The sequence below is a fragment of the Zalophus californianus genome, chromosome 6, assembly GCF_009762305.2.
Source record: "Zalophus californianus isolate mZalCal1 chromosome 6, mZalCal1.pri.v2, whole genome shotgun sequence".
Taxonomy (NCBI): Eukaryota; Metazoa; Chordata; class Mammalia; order Carnivora; family Otariidae; genus Zalophus; species Zalophus californianus.
In genome coordinates, this window is record NC_045600.1 from 127,712,375 (window position 1) to 127,731,605 (window position 19,231).

The window sequence follows — 19,231 nt, forward strand, 5'->3', positions numbered from 1 at the left end:
ATTAGTAGTGAAACAGACACACACACAAGCACATTAACACACGTACACCCACAGATGTCTTATATGGAACTTGAGTTTCTATTTCTGTGTCAGCCTAGACAAGGGGATGAGCACAGTTCATGGCTTATTAATAAATCTACACATTCACACCAGGGGGTAAAAGTGTTATTAGTGGGTGCTTGGGCCAGAGAGATTGGTAAAAGCATGTGTAGGGGAGAGGTCCCCTGTCTCTGTTAATACCCCATGAATTTCTGTGGCCCCACCCTTCCGGTGGCTCCTTCCCCTTCCTCTCTACATGAGTCTCAGCATAGCGCTTTATGTAGGATAAAAGAAACCTTATTCCTGAAAACCCATTTGGTTTGTAGATAATGGGTTAAATAAATGAACGTTTACAACACTTTCATTTTGATTTAGGATGTGGGCTTTAGTGTCTGAATGACTTACCACGTAGATGGTATTATCCATGTTCTGTTTGGGGAGTAGCAAGAATGCCATCCGCGGAAGCCTGGACTCTCAATGGGGGCTATTTTCTGCAAATTGTCTCTCCTTGCCACATATAACGGACTCTGGAAAGGCTAAAGAAAGCAGCACTGGGCACATGCACTCTTTGCAAGGCTCGGAGGCCCATTTTGCAGGTCAGTCAGACCTCAGCTTCAGTGTTGCTCCAAGCAACTTGGGCCTGTATGTACACCTCTGTAATATTTCTAGAATTTCTGGAAACCTTGGTCATGTCTTTCAAGCAAATGGGACTGGCTGTTCTCACTCATGTGGCCAGATTGGGACCACTGACCCCATCTCTAGAGAGCTCCACTGAGGCCACGGTGGGCTCCCAGGCTGAGGTCGGAGCTGATGCCGTAGCAGCTACAATGGGTGACTATTTATATCATGGTTTGATAGAAGCCTCTGAGTCTACCTGCACCCTCAGAAATCTCCCTTGACCCATTTATCTGGGTGGAAGATAAATCTGTAAGAGTCCAGGCTCTGGGAGGGCCCCCGGGATCCCAGCTGTCCAGAAGAAGGGAGTAACAGGTGAGGGTAAAGCTCAGGGAGGGAGGAGAAGGGATGGAAAGCGAACTGCCTACGTTCTGTGCCCTTCTTGCTCCCCCTTATCAGTTGTAAGTGTGTGTGTGTGCCTGTGCACACACAAGAGGATTTCAGGGGTGCCCTAGGGGTCCACACCTGTGAGGGGGTGAAGGGAGCTGGATGGGGCAGAGGGAGAAGTTAAACTGTGGTGCATTTATAACAAAGTCCTCAGCCAACCCTACAGAGAACCCTAGAGCTGGGTGGCCCTTCAGGGATGTCCAGTTGTGGCAAAGGGGTGGGACCTCTGTGCCCTGACCTGAACGTGTCACTGGATGTGGGCTGCCCTCTGGGGAGGGGGGCGTAGCTCTGGGCAAGGCAGCTCCCTTCAGCCAAGGATAATACCCAGAGAAGGACATGCCTGCGAGCTTCCCAGGGCTAAGGGATTGGAGCCGCCATTCTGAAGGGTCTCCCGTCTCTGCCTGCCCCATCCTGGACCTAACACTCATCCCCATGAGGAGAGGGAAAGAATCACAAGCAGACTCCTCACTGAGCATGGAACCTGACATGGGGCTCACTCTCATGACTCTGAGACCATGATCTGAGCCAAAATCAAGAGTCCGATGCTTAACTGACTGAAACATCCAGGGGCCCCCTTTCTGTGCTTCACTTTGATTAATTGCTATGTCTTCACAATCTTTGATTTTTTTTATTTTGTGGTGTCAATCAGCAGTCAATCCCATCTAGTGTATTTTTTAATTTCAGATATTGTGTTTTCCATCTCTATAAATTATATTTTGGTCTTTTTTTATATCTTCCATTTTTCTTAATCTGTGTTTTTCTCTACCTCCCTGAATATATGGAGCATATTTATAATAGCTATTTTAACATCTTTGTGTGCTAATTCCATCATCTCTGATAATCTTGGGTCTATTTCTATTCATTGAATTTTGTCCTGATTATGTGCCATATTTTCCAACTTCTTTGCAAACCTGGGAATTTCTTATTAGATACCAGACATTTTGAATTTTACATTGTTGGATGCTGGGTTTTGTTGTATCCCTTTTAAATAGTGGTTTTGTTTATTTGTTTGTTGTTTTGAATAGTGTTTTTGTATATAGTACAATGAGTGTATTTTGTTCTTGTACACCTTCAAGGTGCTAGTGATAAGTTTGATACTTTCAAAGGCTTGTTTTTAAGCTTTGCTAGGGTGAGCCCAGAATAGCTTTTGGTCAATGGCTATTAAGTGAAGTCCTTCTTAGCTTCTTCTTGATGTCCACTCTCCTTGATGTCACTCTGGCTGGCAAGAAGACAACAAGCTGCCACCACGGTGTGAGCTCCCAGGGTTGTTTTGCCAACTTCTTCTGGTGATTCTTTGCCTGGCCTTTGGTAGTTTCCTGACTCACCTGCACAGGTCAGTACTCGGTCAAAGACCGAAGGGGATTCCACGGAAGATCTCTGGAGCTCTCTTTCTGTGTGTCTCCTTCCTCTCCAGCATTCAGTCCCACAAATACCAGCTTCACTTTGGGGAACTCCAACTTCTGTTTCTTCAACTCAGTGGCACCCTGGGTTCTCTTTGGGTTTGGGTTCTTCACTGTACTTCAGCTTAGAAGTGGTAAGACGGTGTGCTGGGACCGTTGCAGGGCTCGCCTCCTTCACTTTCTTTTTCTCAGGAACCACAATCCTGAGCTGCTTATTGAACAGTGTCTAAAAACTATTGTTATTGTTTTTTTTTTAAATCTGGCTTTCTAGTTGTTTAACATGCTAGGATAATCTAATCCTTGTTTTTCCATCCTGGCCAGAAGCAGTTGTCAGAGTATTTCATTTTCCAAATAACAATAGTTTATATGCTTCCTGAGACAGGCTGTTTCATTTTTGAGCAAGTATAACTGTTAGGTAGTTCCTTCTTTTTTCCTGATCTTTCCCTCTAGGCCAATGCTGCCCAATAAAAATACAATGTGAGCCACACATATAATTTTAAGTTATCTAGTAGTGTCATTTAAAAACTCATAAGAAACAGGTGAAATTAAGTTTAGTAATATATTGAACACAATAGAAGCAAAATATTATCATTTCAATTTTGCCTGCTGCATATTTTGCCCAGTAGGTATTTTAATCAGGGGAAGATTATAATCATATTTAAGGTTAATATCATGATTCAGCAATCAATACCAAAAATTATTAATGAGATCCTTTCATTCTTTTTTTTCACGTTAAGTCTTTGAAATCCAGTGTGGATTTTATACTTACAGCACATCTCAATTTGGACTGACCGCATTTCAAATGCTCAGAAGCCACATGGGGTGAGTGGCTACCACATTGGATGTTGTAGCTCCTGGCTCTAGAATAGCAAATGTACTTCTCTTCCCCTGCATATGGGACAGGTGGTGGGGTATGTTCTCATGTGTGATCTGTTCTCATGGGGTCCCTGATGTCATACTCAATTATAACAGACTGGCTGTACCCACTACCTTTCCTTTTCCGCTCAAGAAAGGTTTTCAATTTGTGAGCAAGGGAAGATGATAGCCAACCTATTTTATTTCTCTTTCTCCTCTGCAAGATCCTGACTTCTCTTCTGTTTTCTTCTTTCCCTTCACTGCTTATCTCCAAGTACCACATCTTCTTTATATACCTGATTCTTCCCAACAAACTCGGCTTCCTGTCTGACACACATTGGGACTTCTTCTCTTTAGCAAGAGCTAAGAACTACCAGGTCCCAGCCTGTGCATTCATGCTTTCCCTCGCTCTTTCTGGAGGTGATTTTATCTGTGCTTCTTCTGAGTCAATACACCCACCCTGCTCATTTTTCCAACCTTGCCCTCTCCACTTGCCCGGCCACTGGCTAGAGGGCTGTGGTGGCTCATTAGAATTTGTATATATATTTTCTTCTTCTTATAGATAATCTGAACAGTGTTCTCTGTTCCCCAGGAACATTGAAGGCATTTTATTCTGTATTTGTTTTCAGAGAGTGAGGGAGAAATGTGGACTCAGGCTACCATTGTTCTTCAAATCCAGAAGTCCTCAAGCAAATTGTTTGCAAGTGTAGGTGTTAAAAATGTTTTTAATAATAGACTTCTTCCGACATTCTCACAAGTAATCTTGATGATGTCTTCGTATGGAAGTTGCATACAGCAGCAACCCTTAGATACCAACCATATGCCCCATCGCCACCCCCCCCATGGCTCTGCTTCTGGGGGTTAAACATCTCCAACTCTTTCAACCGTACCTCGTCCTAAGATACACTGTTGAGTCTTTTCACCTACCTCTCCTTTCATTTTACCCAGATTCTCCTTTAAATGAACAGCAGTTTCTAGACATGGTCTGACTAATACAAATGCAAGTCTGATGTCTCTTTTTGTGAAAATTCTCCTTCCATTGATGCAGCCAAGTTTTGTTTTGAGTTGCTGGTTGTCACATTATGCTGCTAATTCATACCAAGTTTGGGAAATTGATTAAAACCCTAGGTCTTTTTCACAAGCCACATTCTCTCCATTCAAGGATTGTCCGGGCGATAGTGGTGATTTGTGTTAGAAGTTAGATTCCTTCTTGTTAAACTTCACTTCACTTAATCAGCTTATCATTTGAACCTTTTGCTTAAGAACGGGAAAGCATGACATTTGGTGACAGGTGCTTAAACGTTCTTGAGGACCTTTTGTCTAAAAGGCCGGTACAAGGAATTCAGGAATATTCTATATAAGTCCGCTCATGAAAAAATTCGTTATGATTCTACGTGATATATATTTTCATCAGGTGAGGACTGTGATCATGTTTAAGGCAAATACAGAATGAGGTATACTGCTCACACTGACAAGAAGCTCTCCCAGGATTTCCACTTTTTATTTCAGATCAACTTGTTGCACATTAGCTGTGTTGACTACACCTGACTAGAATGGTCTGTGGAGCCTTTAAAGAAAGAACCTCATGGCCAGGTCCGAACTCAGATCAGTTAAATCAGAATTTATGGAGACAGGACCCAGACATTGGACTTTTTGACAGACTATTTCCCCTGAATAAGTGATTCTGATCTGCCTCTCAGGTTGAGAGCCACTAGAACGTAGAGAAGACTGTGTGTGTGTGTGTGTGTGTGTGTGTGTGCGCGCGCGCACGCGCGCATGCGTGTGTGTCTTCTTCACTACTGGACAAGCATCCATGGATGGCTCTCCATTTCTTGGGTCTGCTTTCTAAAAAGCAGAGAAAGTTGCCTTCTTTCCCACATGTGCAGAGTTTGTGGATGTGACCTCCACGTATACTCCCATCTTGCAAATTTTAACCAGAGCTGTAGGTTTTCATGTTACACAGGTGTTAATGCTAAAAAATCCTTACAAAAGAAAATTCAGACTGTTGAAACAAACACTTGGAGATTGTTTTCTTTCTAGAAAACCAGAATTCTTTAAATAGTACATTTCCCTGGAGAAGTAAAGGCATGACTCATTTTATAAGACAATTTACTAATTATTTTTAAACAACCATCTGTTATAGGAAGTGAGACATACTGGTAATTTTCTCTTGCCTCTCTGGACTAAAAGGACTCATGACATACAGATATTAATGAAATAAAAATTAGTTGGAATCATGGAATTTTAAAACTGAAAAGACCCTTAGGTGACCCTCTGCTTCAGCTTCTTTTTACAGATAGCAGCAACCTAGGGATGGGTTGTGGCCTAAGAAACAGCCTGCTAACCACAATGTCAGTCCAGGCATCACCTAGAGCTGGTTAGAAATGCAGCACCTCTGGTCCCACCAGAGACCTTCTGAATGAGAAAATACAGAATACCTTCTGTATTTTCACCAACTCTAGGTGATTTATATGCATATTAAAGTTTAAGAAGCACTGTTCTAGAAAATTCAGATCCAGGTAACTAACAGGAAATGTCCGTGTGTAGCTAGGTTTGGTAGAATCCAATTTAAATGTAATGCAACTTCTTTGAGAAAAAAAAAAAAGAGGAAAAACTCAATTTTTTTTTCTGTGACCTTGTCATCTTGGTTAATAAGAACTAATATAACAAAAAAGGTATGTATTTGGTAGTAGTTCAGAAAATTGCTTTCTTTGATTGAAAGCACTTCTTTTTCTTTTCAGACAGGGAAAGCTAAAAGTTTGCTTTCAAAACAGCATAAAATGCTTATTATATTGTCCTTTGTTTCATTGCCAACTGTGGATTTAGATGTGGAGCCATTCAAAAAGCAGTGGGACATTATGAGTCATTCATGACCTCCTGGGCTTTTGACATTACCGTAGAACCACAGATTCCCAAGCCCAGAGTTTCCTTAAGGCATTTCAGAAACACAGCTCTGCAATTTTATTGAAACCATAGCTGCAGATGTCTTTCCCAGAGGTGTATGGGAGTGCTGTGGCAGAGATGATTCCTTTACTCAAAATGAGCATTTTCTCTCATTAGTATTACTATTATTTTTTGCTCCTTGTCAACATTTGTTTTGTTCGGTAATCCTTGCAATCAGTTCTTAGGAATAGAGACCTGGGCCAGATATATTTACCTTCACTAACAAGCAAGTCATAATTAATTGATAAAGATCTATAGATTCTGGAATCTTAAAATAGAAGAAAAAATTACATAAAAAATAAAGCCAAGAGTGTAGATATCGGGGTTTGACTAAATTTACTGTACGCGCTGTGCCCCCGCCCCCCCCCCCCCGCCTTTTTTGGTCGTGTACTACTTTTGAAAGTAGTAAGTCATGTATGAATTGAGTGGTGCTGGTTGTGTTATGCAGATAGCACAACGCAGGCTGATGGCTATGGATGGGAGAATGTTCTCTGAGATTCACAGCACGGTGAAGCGTTCTGATGTTCTGTCACATGAGGATCAGTGGAAGGAAATGGAAATATTTCTCTTGAAGAGGATTTAAATATCTTTAAATGTTTGAAAAACTGACCGATGTTTGAAGAAAGTACCCAGACTCCTCTTGGACAATTACTCATTACTGGAGATGTACAGGTGGGAGTGTGTATGTCTTTTGCTTGGGTTATCCAAAAGGGCGTATCAGCATCAATAGAAACTAGATTCGATGAGCTTAAAAGTCCCTTCCAAACCCAGAGGGCTTTGGGCACTGTTCTTTCTCATGCACTACCCCCTCTGCATCTCCAGTGCTCCCCCTCCAACCTGTGCCCCTGACACTTCTCCCCTACACCATGACCACAGCCTCCAGAGGCTCTAGCTATGGTCACTCTGAATTCCCTCCCACCACTTACACACAGCAATAAGGAATGCTGTTATATATCAACCAGCCCTTCCATTAGAGCAGAAGTTTTCTGAGTATAGATACCTTATCTGTTTGGGTCACTGGTATGCTCCCCATATCTCAAACAGTGCTGCATAATGGCCTCTTTTTGGACTTACAAGTAAAATAGAACTTCTAAACGGGACCTGTGAAATTGGTAATCTGGTCCATGCTTCCTCCCCGACTTCATCTTAGGACATGCTCCATCTTTCTTACTATTCTTCAGCCTCATTGGCCTTTCTGATCCCTAAGCACGTCAAGACTTTTCCCCACCCCAGGCCCTTTGCACATACTGTTTCTTCTTCTTGAAATGTTCTTTTCTGCACTCTTCCCTGGCCACCCGTACTTAACCTTCAGGTTACAACCTTTGAGTTCCATTTCCTTAACACGGCTTCCTGATGTCACCCCATCTCAGTGAGCTCCCCAAATTACACATCGTGGTATTCTTGACTTCATAACACTTATAAGTGTGTAGTTATATATTTACTATTATGTGTTTGAGCTCTTAGGGTTTGGTTCTCTCAGTAGACTGTAAGCTATTTGAAGACAGAGACTAGTCCTTGATGCTTTGCACAATGCACGGGGGCTCAAGAAATATTTTTTTGAACCAGTGTTTCTCAGTTGGGGTGATTTTGCCCTCCAGGGACATTTGGCAATCTCTGGAGATATTTCTGATGGTCACAATTGTATCTAGTGGACAGAGACTAAGGATACGTACTGTTAACCCTCCTAATGGGTAGGACAGTCCCCACACAAAGAATTGCCTGGCCCACCATGTCAAGAGTGCCAGGCTGAGATTCCTGGAATGAACAGATGAACTTCTTTCTCTTTTGGTTGAGTCCACTTTGTGGTTGGTGGTGTTCCCAAATGATTCCTTGCTCTCTCACCTGCCTGTATCGCTCTAACAGAGGGAAGTTAGGTTATGCAGGAACAGCCTAACACACTATTTCTTGAGAAGCCAAGCTCTGCATAATTAGCTGGGTAGCATTTCTTCAGATGGAAATATTGGCAGTTAAAAATTACTCAAGTGATCATGGTTGCCAGCCATTTCCTTTTGAACTCAGGCAACTGCATTTGGAAAGTTCTGATGAATTGAGAGAATGAGATTGTAGCTTATTGTTCAGTTGGAACTGGGAGAAGACGATTAACGTTTAGAACACTATGACTTTCCATTCCTTTGTGGTCATGTACAGTTTGGGTTGGGAAGGGCATAGCGGGTGAGGTAGGGCTGACCGTGCTAACAGTCATTCTTGGTTCATTCTCATTCACTTAGTGACCCTTTCTCTCGGGTCATTTCTTCACCTCTAACCCTCACTGAGCTTTGGGTCTAAGCAACAGAACCATTCATGTCCTGGAGGCAGCCAATTCCTGCCCTTCGCACACACCTTCCCCTCCCCTGGAATCAGAGAATCCAAGTTTGAGCCACACGACTTCCCATCTCTAACTCAAAGCACCGCACTTAGGAGGAAGTCTTCCCAGTTTGTGACACATTGGAAATGTTTCTTTCAGCTCCATTCAGCGCTTCCACACCCTCCCTCCTCAGGGCACAGAGACTCTAATGCTTGGACAGTGCACTTGGGAAAACCGATGATGTGACTGTGCACAGAAGGAGGAGACTAGGGCTCTGGGAGCTGCTTCAAGAGCTGAAGGAATCAATGGCTCTGCATTATTTTAACCTTTCCCTGGCACGCCAGTTAGAAAACTCTGCTGTAGAGTAGCCCCCACTATACTCCAGCTGCCCAGTTATGGGCCCCGATAAGGTCATGTATTACCTTTTGGATATGGGCTGGTGGATTGGGGTTGTCTAAGAACAAGTCATATTTTGTCTACTACTAGAGAAGGGCAGGTGAGATACTTTGTGAATTTTCCTTATTCAGAAATCTTGCCAACAATGGCAATGTGGCTCCTCTGAGCAGAGGAAACACCACTGTCCCACAAGAACTATGTGAAGTGGCTGTCAAGAGTCCTGCTGCAGAGGGCTCTAAGTCGGCAGGGGGCTCTGGGGACCCAAACCTGTGCACTGCGTCTCAGGAGGCCAGCCTGTGCAGCACAGTCTGGCTGACTGCTGTGTTCCAGCATTCTGAGGCCATAGGTGGTGGCTACCCCATGGGCCAAGCCAGCGCAGAAGCTAGATCCTGGCCATGGAGATTTGATGCAGTTTGGAAGTGGCTGAAGACAAGAGCAGAAGTCTGTATCAAGGAGCCCCCCTGCCCCCCACCACCTCCATTGAGTGTGATGGGCTGGGAAGCAAGGTCTCCTGGCAGGACAGGACTGAGGATGATCTGGAAGTTTTCACATGGAGCAAGTGAGTGAATGGAAGTGCCACTTGCTGAAATATTGAAGACTGGAGAAAAGTGGTGAATGAGGATACCAGCATTTGATGGGACAGTTAGACCGCTGAGAGGAGATTGTCTAGCTATGATCATTTGAAGCCAGGGAGAGAGGTCCACACTGAGGTATAAATTTGAGAGTCACGGGGCGCCTGCGTGGCTCAGTCAGTTGAGTGTCCAACTCTTGGTTTTGGCTCAGACCATGATCTCAGGATCGTGGGATCAAGCCCTGTATCGGGCTCCATGCTCAACATGGAGTCTGCTTAGGATTCTCTCTCTCCCTCTCCCTCTGCCATTCCCCCTGCTCCCTCTCTCTCTCTCATGCTCTCCCTCACAAATAAATAAGTAATTCTAAAAAAAATTGGGAGTCAGTTGCATTTAGGTGGGATTTAATGCTGTGGAGTTAGATTCATTCATTCACTCTCTCATCAAATAAATACAAGTGTCTCCGTGTGCTGGATGAAATCACCTAAGAGAAACTAGGAAGAAAGATGGTATATTTTGGTACACCCCAAGCCAACCCATTCCCCTCTCTCCCTCTCTCTCTCTGCCAAGAGAACCACTAAAGCTGCATCCTTCCACCCATGCTTTTATATACCTATTATGCTTGGGTATAGTCACAAACATTAGAGTATTGCGTCTGTATTTTTAAACTCTACATGAATGCTATGATCTAGTATATATAATGGTGCAACTTGCTTTCTTCATTCATCACATTCACATCGATATATGTAACTCTGTAGATCAATTCATTTAACTCCTATATAGTATTCCATGAATCAGATATTCCACACTGTTTATCCTTCTGTTTACAGCCAATTCTACCATAAACCTTAAATCTGTCCGGAACATATGTGAGTTTCTTGGTAGGATTCCCAAGTCAAGTTTACGGGATGCTGCCAAATGATTCCTCAAACCAAGCATATGAGAGTCGCTCTTTCCCCACATCCTCACCAACTTTTGGTTTTATCAGACTTTTCAATATTTACCAGTTTGATGAATGTGAGATTGTATCTCATTTTAGTTTACACTTTCCTGATTACTAAGATTGAGCATTTTGTATAGTTTCTTAGTCTGTAATGTTGCCTCTCCTGTGAATTGCCCCTTCAGATCCTTTGCCTGCTTTTCTGTAATGCTGGATTTTTTTCCCTTAATGGACGGTATAAGTTCTTTGTTAGATGCTAATATTTGAAACAAACTTTAACATCTCAATTTTAATACACACTTTGTGGGCTATATACTCTTGTTTTAAGAAAGAGCAAGAATGGGGTGGGCGGTGGGAAGGGCAGAGGGAGAGAGAATCTTAAGCAGGCTCCATGCCCAGCAAGGAACCTGATGGGACTTGATCTCACAACTCGGAGATCATGCCCTGAGCTGAAATCAAGAGTCACATGCTTAACCGACTGAGCCACTTAGGGGCCCTTGGGCTGTATACTTAATCCTCTGCTTTACCATGGTTATTTCTTAAGCATTGCTTACTGAAATCCTCGTGGGTGTTTTGATTTTTTCTTCCAAAATAATTTTGCATCTTTGCCTTGTTAGAGTTGTTAAATTTCCAGCCATAGCATCTAAGGCCATTTCCAAAGAACGCAATATGTAGCAATTTGGAGAATGCACTAATTTTAATGGATTTAACCCCCAAAGCAAATTACATGTATGAAATCAAATCATTTTCTGCCATCCATCACAATTTGATGATTACCACAGAGTCTGGTACATTTTTAATTAATTTTTAGGTAATACAGAGAATATGAAAGAAAACCAAGCCTTTTTTTTCCCCCCAGCACAATTCTATTTAATGGAGGTGGGCAGCAGGATGTTCCACTATGATTAATTAGTCCAGGGGCCTGTCAACATTAGGTAGAGAAGAAGCCACCATTATTCTTTTGGGAGTTGCCTCCATTGGTGGCTGCAGTGTGAGGGGACACTATGGATCCCTGGATGCTGTGGATAGACTTTTTAGGGTTGATCCAGTGTCTGATGTTAGCTTGGGAAGTGATGGAAAGTGGTGGAGGAGGGGGTAAAAGTTCTCCAGGGAATTGGGTCTTGATGATTCCATGGGTATCCTGGGTGGTCTCCTGGTGTAAGAGTATATCACTTTTGTTCTTGAATGTCCCTGTGTGGTGGTTGTACAAGGCTGCTAAGTGGAAATCCAGGTCATTCTTTGGTATCTCAAGATCAAAAAAAATAAGCATCCTGCCTCATGGAGGTGATTGTGGAAGTTGAGCTGATCCAACTCCAGGGTTCCTGTTGCTGAGCAAGGTGAGCTGGGTTCTTATATGGCAGTTTCTTGGAAGCCTGGAGTTTTCCCAGGAAGGTATTATCGTTATCCAATGGAGGGTGCTGGAAAGGGTCTCAGTGAAACGCATAGTAAAATGTGAGTGAGCTGCTGGTGTGAGGGCGAAAACCATGCATTTTTATCAAGAGCCATGCAGGGTGATCTAAGCTCTGCGGCCACTAAGCTGTGTCACTCAGCTGGGGTGGGATGAATTCCTGTAGCTTTTATTTCACCTGGAAAATGAACATGTTTGACAAGACACTCTCTAGCATCCACCTAGCCCTGACACTGGCTTCTTCTTTTAGAAGCTCATTTTTAAAAGCCTGTAAGCCCTAGCAAAATGAATTCATTTCTTAAGGAAATTAGATAGATTGATGGCAGCAAGTAAAATGAAAAAAAGCTATCCATGGAAAATAGAACATACAGTTGTCCCTTGTACAATACAGGTTTGAACAGCACAGTTTTGTAATTGTATTTTCTCTTCCTTATGATTTTCTTAGTAATATTTCCTTTTCTCTAGCTTACTTTATTGTAAGAATATAGTATATAATACATAGAACAAATAAAATATGTGTTAGTCAACTGTTTATGTTCTTGATAATGTTCCTAGTCAACGGTAGACTGTTAGTAGTTAAGTTTTTGGCTAATCCAAAGTTATACATGGATTTTTGACTGTGCAGTGGGTCAGTGCCCCCAACCCCCATGTTGTTCAAAGGTCATCAGTATTCTAGTTTACACTGGTGAGTTGGAGTAGTTTCAAAAGCAACTTTTGAGTCTGGGTCTGAAATTCAAGAGGAAACCTTCTGTGTATGCACACCAGTCACAAAAATTGGGAATTGTGAATAAGCCAATCTTAAGCCATGTTTTCAGCAACTTGGATCCAGACTCCACCAAACGTAAGAGACTAGGTACTACTTTGACTTGCACTCGGGATGATAGGTCTTGGTCCTGGTATTCTGTGTCCAAGAGATATGACACCACCCAAAGTGAATTACCATGTGATATTACAGGTTCAAGCATTTTTTTTCATGAGCTCCCCGAAAGGAAAGGAGAAATAGCAGAGGCTAGAAGAGTGTCCATTGCTTTTGGGGTATTCCTGTAGTCGGATGCTTGAGTCTCTGAACGTGAGTCAGTTCAGCTCTGTGCCCCCACTCCAAGAACCTGTCCTTCAAAGGGGTATTTTGACATCAGCATGACTTTAATTGAAGAAGGTTGGTTTGGTCCCAATGTCCCAATTTCTCCTAGTGTATGGGACGCCTTTAGACTGACTGCCAATCTCGCTTCACAGTGACTATGATTTCAACCCCTCCTCTGACCACACATCTTCTCTGCCCTCTTGGAGTGCCACGCAGATGACCTTTGCCAATATTGATCCCTTTTTAGTGATGTGGGGGCTCCAAAGCCCTGTTACAACTAGTGACAAGGTCTCTCCTACATGGATAACTTGTTATTCATTCTTTTCACTATGATTTTATGTAAGCGAAGGTTGTTGCTGGATGAGAAGGGGCTTTGCAAAAATTATATCCAACCACTTCAATCATGGAATGAATAATATTGTTAATAACGTGTTCTAGAGGGTCCTGGTCATCTCTGGAAAAAGTTCAGTTGCATACTAAATATCTTTGCTAATTCTAGAAAAATGTTATCTAAAGTTATCAAATATTAATGTACCCTCTGTAATGGCAACTGCTGAAACCCTCACCGAGGGGACGCCCAGTTAGACAGATCATGGTGAGCAGGTGAGCTGCCATATGCTTGGACAAGTGTGAGGACTGAACCCAGTAGCTACAGCCCTTTGGCTGCTGAAACCCAGATCCAATTCACTCTTCAAAGAAGGTTCTGGATCCTTCTTTATGCTTGTATTTCTTGGGCCTTTAAGGATTTGTAGGAGGGTTCTGGGTCAACATTTGCATGAGACAAATTCTACTAGCCCAGTGACAACTAAAAGTGGGGGAAGGAGTGGGTCTGGTGTGCAGAGGACAGTGAAAGGGAAGGGCAGTGCAGGGAAAGAAAGTGGCTGATTCCAAGAGAGGGACTCGCTGCTACTGTATAAGCAAAGTCTTGGCACTCCATCAAAGCAGACAGGTAGTGTTCCAGAAAATACACTGGCTTGACCTTTAGCAAGTGTTTAATTCCTTGTTCCGCTAGAGCAAGCTTGACTTGTTTTCATTTCTGTGAAGTGTTGTCATTATGGGGAAAGACTTGCAGTTGTGAAAGGGTGCTCTGCGGAACATGGATTATGGCTTCTATCTTAAACTTGCCTGATTTCGGCTGTGTGGGAAAGCCTCATTTTTCTGGCATACCCAAAGCCAGCAGGTTTCAAACTGTGGGTGGCAGACCAGTAACACATCTGCCATCAGTTTCCAAGGCCTCGACCATCATTGTTGTAATTGACACAGAACAGAATAAAACATGTCAGTGTTTGTCTCGCATAGTAAAAATAACTAATTAGGGATGCTTTTCATTATTTCAAATTTTATGCTTCAAAGTCAGTCCTGCTGGTACCAAGGGCAGAGTCAGAACAGAGTAAGGAGGTGTGACAAGAGAGCTGGTGCTCTGCTCAATAGGAGGGGGAAGGGAGCTTTCTTACACGGACAACTGACCTCAAACAGAACCCAGGGTCTGCCTCCTGAGTGCCCCTGTCTCAAGGGTTTGTGCAAATGACTCCAGCAGGGGTCTGTAGAGCACTAAGCTTAGAGTGGGGTTTTCATCCTGGGCCTTTCTTAGCTGTGTGGCCTTGTGAGGCTGAGCTCTGAGTCTTGTTTCTCTCTTTTACAGTAAAGAGAGTGGTTCCAATGTCCTCAGGTTACCGTGAGGAGGGAATGTTATCATTCATCCTAACTGCTTAGTCTAGCACCCAGCATGTGGACATTTATAGCATGAGTGTCTACAGCAGCTTTATCCACAATTGCCAAAACTTGGAAGCAGCCAAGATGTCCTCCAAGTAGGCGAATGTACCCATAAACTGTGGTACCTCCAGACAACGGAATATTCTTTAGCAATAAAAAGAAATGAGCTCGTAAGCTATGAAAAGACATGGAGGAAACTTAATGTGTATAACTAAGTGAGACAAGCCCATCTTAAAAGCCTACATAACTCTATGATTCCAACTATATGACATTCTGGAGAAGACAAAGCTATGAGACAGTAAAAATATCAGTGGTCACCAGGGGTTGGGAGAGAGGGAGGGGTGAATAGGTGGAGCATAGAGGATTTTTAGAGCAGTGAGAAAAAAAAATTCCTTTAAGGTTTTCATTGCTGTTATGGTTTTATTATAGATGGCATATACAAGGTAAAATTGAACATGAGGTTTTATCAATATTTGAATACCATGCAATTTCCAATTTATATTATTTAAGCTTGCATAATGTGTAACCACCTATACATTCATCTAACAAACTCTTACTATCCAAAAATCCTTTCTGAGTTGGATTCATCATCTAGGGCCATGGTTCTCAATCCTATCGGACCCCTACCCCCTTCACTAGCCTGAAATTAAATTCCCAGGTAATATAACTCACCTATAATCATAATTTCAAAAAGCAATAGAATGGGGGCGCCTGAGTGGCTCAGTCGGTTAAGCGTCTGCCTTCAGCTCAGGTCATGATCCCAGGGTCCTGGGATCGAGCCCCGCATGGGGCTCCCCGCTCAGCAGGGAGTCTGCTTCTCCTTCTCCCTCTCCCTCTGTCCCTCTTCCCTGCTCATGCTCTCTCTCAAATAAATAAATAAAAAATCTTTAAAAAAAAAAAGCAGTAGAATGCCGCAACTGTAGTAGAAAAGAAATATAATGAAAGGCATTTCGGATAAAATCTGCATTTCACATGTAATATGTGTGCTAGACAACACTCAAGAGCATACCGAGGTTGACAGGTGCTGTGCTTGTTCATGCGAAGACTCAACGTGACTGGGGCAGCTGTAAGCACAGACTGAGGGGACTCAACTGCCACCGCTAGTGTTGTCTGTCATCGGTGACATGGCTTTCTGAAATTGCAAAGCTCTGAACAAAACAAAGTATAGCCTTCCTTTGAATTGTATACATAGCTGTATTCCTGGAAAGTTGAGACTCTATTAAAACCAGGCAAGAATTACTGTGCTTGAATGTAAAATGGCATTAGGTGCTGGGCTTGGATGATCATAAACGGGGTTTCACTTACACCAAGGTCTGGCAGGACACTTGGATGTCATGCACGTTGTAGGATAGCGGTCATCCCTAGCCACTGCTTACTGAAAGTCAGTAATGCTCTCCAACCCTTGTGACCATTAGATGCCATTAATTACCAGAAGGCTCCATATGATCCAGGACCCTTTTCTAAGGTGAGGGTGCTGGAGATGTGGCTTGAGGTGATGGGGAACATCCTCAAGGACCAGTTTATATCTCAGTTGAAGCTGCTCCTTAAGTCCTGGAGAAATGGGCCAGTAGATGCTGGTCTGTTTTCCTGGAGAGAAATTCATTTCTTTGTTCTGACTCAGATTTCTTCCTTGTTCCCTACAAAATTCCTTGAAAGAAGAAAAAGGAAACCCAGGGGGCACAGCTCATGAAAGCAATCATCAGCCGAACAAGGCTGCTCCCTGAAAGACCCCATCTGCCTTTCTCCGTTGCATCTTTAACTGATGAGACACCAAGTTTATTCCTCAGTGTTTACCGTGGGCCTTGTTTGTTTTGAGACCCTTGCAGTGTTGTTGTGGAAAAGACCAGATCATACAGAGAAGAGCCCGTGATGATACATTTCTGTGATTAGTGCAGCAGCACGTGTGTACATTGGGGTTTTTCAAAAGCCATGTTTGCCTGAAGATTGTACACAGCAGATGTATTTGGTTACATATACCTGGAGGTTGTCAGGTTTAGTCTGTAAGGCACAGAAGGAAAAAGTAACTCATGTGGCTCTGGTTGGCATCCTGAAAGATGCTGTGTCAGGAACTGGTCTCCATCTTCCATGTTTTTTTTTTCTTTTTTAGTCTGGGTTTAATAGAGATGTTTGTGAACTGGTTTCAAGGGTGTGGGGTCCTGTTTGACAGTGGCCTTGCCCAGAGCCTGAGTACTCAGTATTGTTCTAGTAATCCATACCACCTTTTATCTTTGCAATGAAGCCTGACCCGTAGCCGTTTCATCTGCCTTCCTTAGGGGCAATATCATTCTTCTGGGAGTTTTCCTCCCAGAATTCCTTTGAGAACACCATTAGAGAAGAGGAGGAACCTAGACCTCTTCAATAAGAACTCTCCTTGAAGGAGTCCCTGCATAAAGAAAATAGAAAACATCCTAATCAACACCAGTAAAAATATCTTGACAACCAAAAGTCCTACACGAGTAAGACTTTACTTAGCAAACATTCATTGGGAAAACCATACTACTTACTTTCTGAAAAGGAATACTTTCAAGTTTGATTTTTAAACATCATCAGTAAAATTGACTTTTTTTCCACTGGTGTAAAGTTCTATAAGTTTAACACAGGTATAGATTTATGGAGCCATCACTAGAATCAGGATATGGGTTGAGTCCATCACCCAAACTAGTCCTTCCTTCACCCTCGTTCCTGGGTTGTCTTTTCAAGAAAAGCATGTAAACAACATTAGTAGGTCATATGGTAGGTATCCTTTGGAAACTAATTTTTTTCCACTCAGCATAATGCCTTTGAGATTCATCCAGCTTCTTGTAAATGTCAACACTTTGTTCATTTTTACTGGTAGGTAGTATCTCATTGTACAGATGTACTGCTGTTTATCCATTTACTGATTGAAAAACATTTGGGTTGCTTCCAGTTTTGACAATTATGAATAGAGATGTTATAAACAATTTTTTGTGTGAACATAATGTTCATTTCTCTAGGGTAGATACTCAGAAGTGGGATTGCTGACATATACAGTAAAAATGTATGTTTTACTTTATAAGCAACTGTCAAACTATTTTCCAAGCATCTGTATCATTTTGCATTTCCATCAGCAATGTGTAAGAGTTCCTTCCAGTCTCTCTGCATCCTTGTCAGCACTTGATATTGTCCGTATTTTTAATTTTAGCTATCCTAATGGGATTATAGTTGTATCTCATTGTGGCTTTTTGCATTTTCCTAATGGCTGTTGATGTTGAACATCTTTTCATATGCTTATTTGACATCCTATATCCTCTTTGAGGAATGCTTATTTTAATATATTTTGCCAATATTTCAATTGGTTTGTTTTTTTCTTAGGGTTGAGTTTTGACAATTCTTTATTATGCATACGTGTCAGCCGTGGGATTGGCGAATATTATCCCCTAGTTTGCAACTTGTCTTTTTATTCTCTGAATAGTGTCTTTTATAGTACAAAAGTTACATTTTGATGAAATCCAGTTTATTATTATTTTTTTTAACAGAGTTTGTTTTTTGTGCCACGTCTCGGAACTCCTCACCCAACCCAAGGTTATGGGTTTTCTTTGGAGAAAAGCTTTAGTCTTGTATTTTACATTTAGATCTATGATCCATTTTGAGTTGGCTTTGTATAAGTATGACATTTAGGTCAAAGTTTACTTTTTTGCCTATGGATTTCTCACTGTTCCAACACCATTTGTTGAAAACACTATTTTTTCTCCATTGAATTACTTTTGCACCTTTGTCAAAACTCAATTGGCCATATTTGTGTGGGTTTATTTCTAGATTCCCTATTTTGTACTGTTGATCTATGTGCCTGTCCCTTTGCTAATATCACCCACTTTTGATTACTGTAACTTTATAGTAAGTTTAAAATTGGGTAGTTGGAGTCCTCCGATTTTATTCTTCTTTTTCAGAATTGATTTAGCTATTCTAGCTTCTTTGCCTATACATACAAATTTTAGAATCTGCTTGTCTCTGTGTACAAGAAATCTTGCTGAGATTTTCACTGATACTGTGTGGAATCTGTAGATCAGTCTGGGAATAAGCAACATTTTTATTATGTTTAACCTTCTGATCCATGAACATAGTATGTGTCCCCAATTATTTAAATCTTTCATCAGAGTTTTGTAGGTTTTACATTCAGATCCTATTCGTGATTTCTTAGATTTATACCTAAGTATTTTATTTTTTGAAACTATTGTAAATGTTACAATTAAATTAAATTTAAATTTCAGATTTTAGTCAGACATTGCTAGTCATGTTAGTTTCCTGTGGCTGCTGTAACAAAATACCACAAACTTGGTGGCTTAAAACAACAAATTTATTCTCTCACAGTTCTGGAGGTCAGAAGTCTACAATCAGATCTGAGCTGAAATCAAGATGTGGCAGGGCTGTGTTCCCTCCAGAAGCTATAGGGGGAGTCTGTTCTTTGCCTCTTCCAACTTCTGGTGCCTCCTGGCATTCCTTACTCGTAACCATATTACTCCAGTCTCTACCTCCATCTTCACATTGCCTCTCTTCTGTGT

At 42.0% G+C, this 19,231-nt stretch overlaps 1 protein-coding gene and 1 pseudogene across 4 annotated transcripts in view; one reads left to right on the forward strand and one right to left on the reverse strand.

Annotated features, from left to right (window-relative positions):
- The window catches only part of CERS3 (ceramide synthase 3), a 113,295-nt gene that overhangs the window by 91,765 nt on the left and 2,299 nt on the right, over positions 1 to 19,231 (forward strand). The window lies entirely within an intron of this gene.
- On the reverse strand, positions 11,441 to 16,642 carry LOC113908668 (annotated as a pseudogene).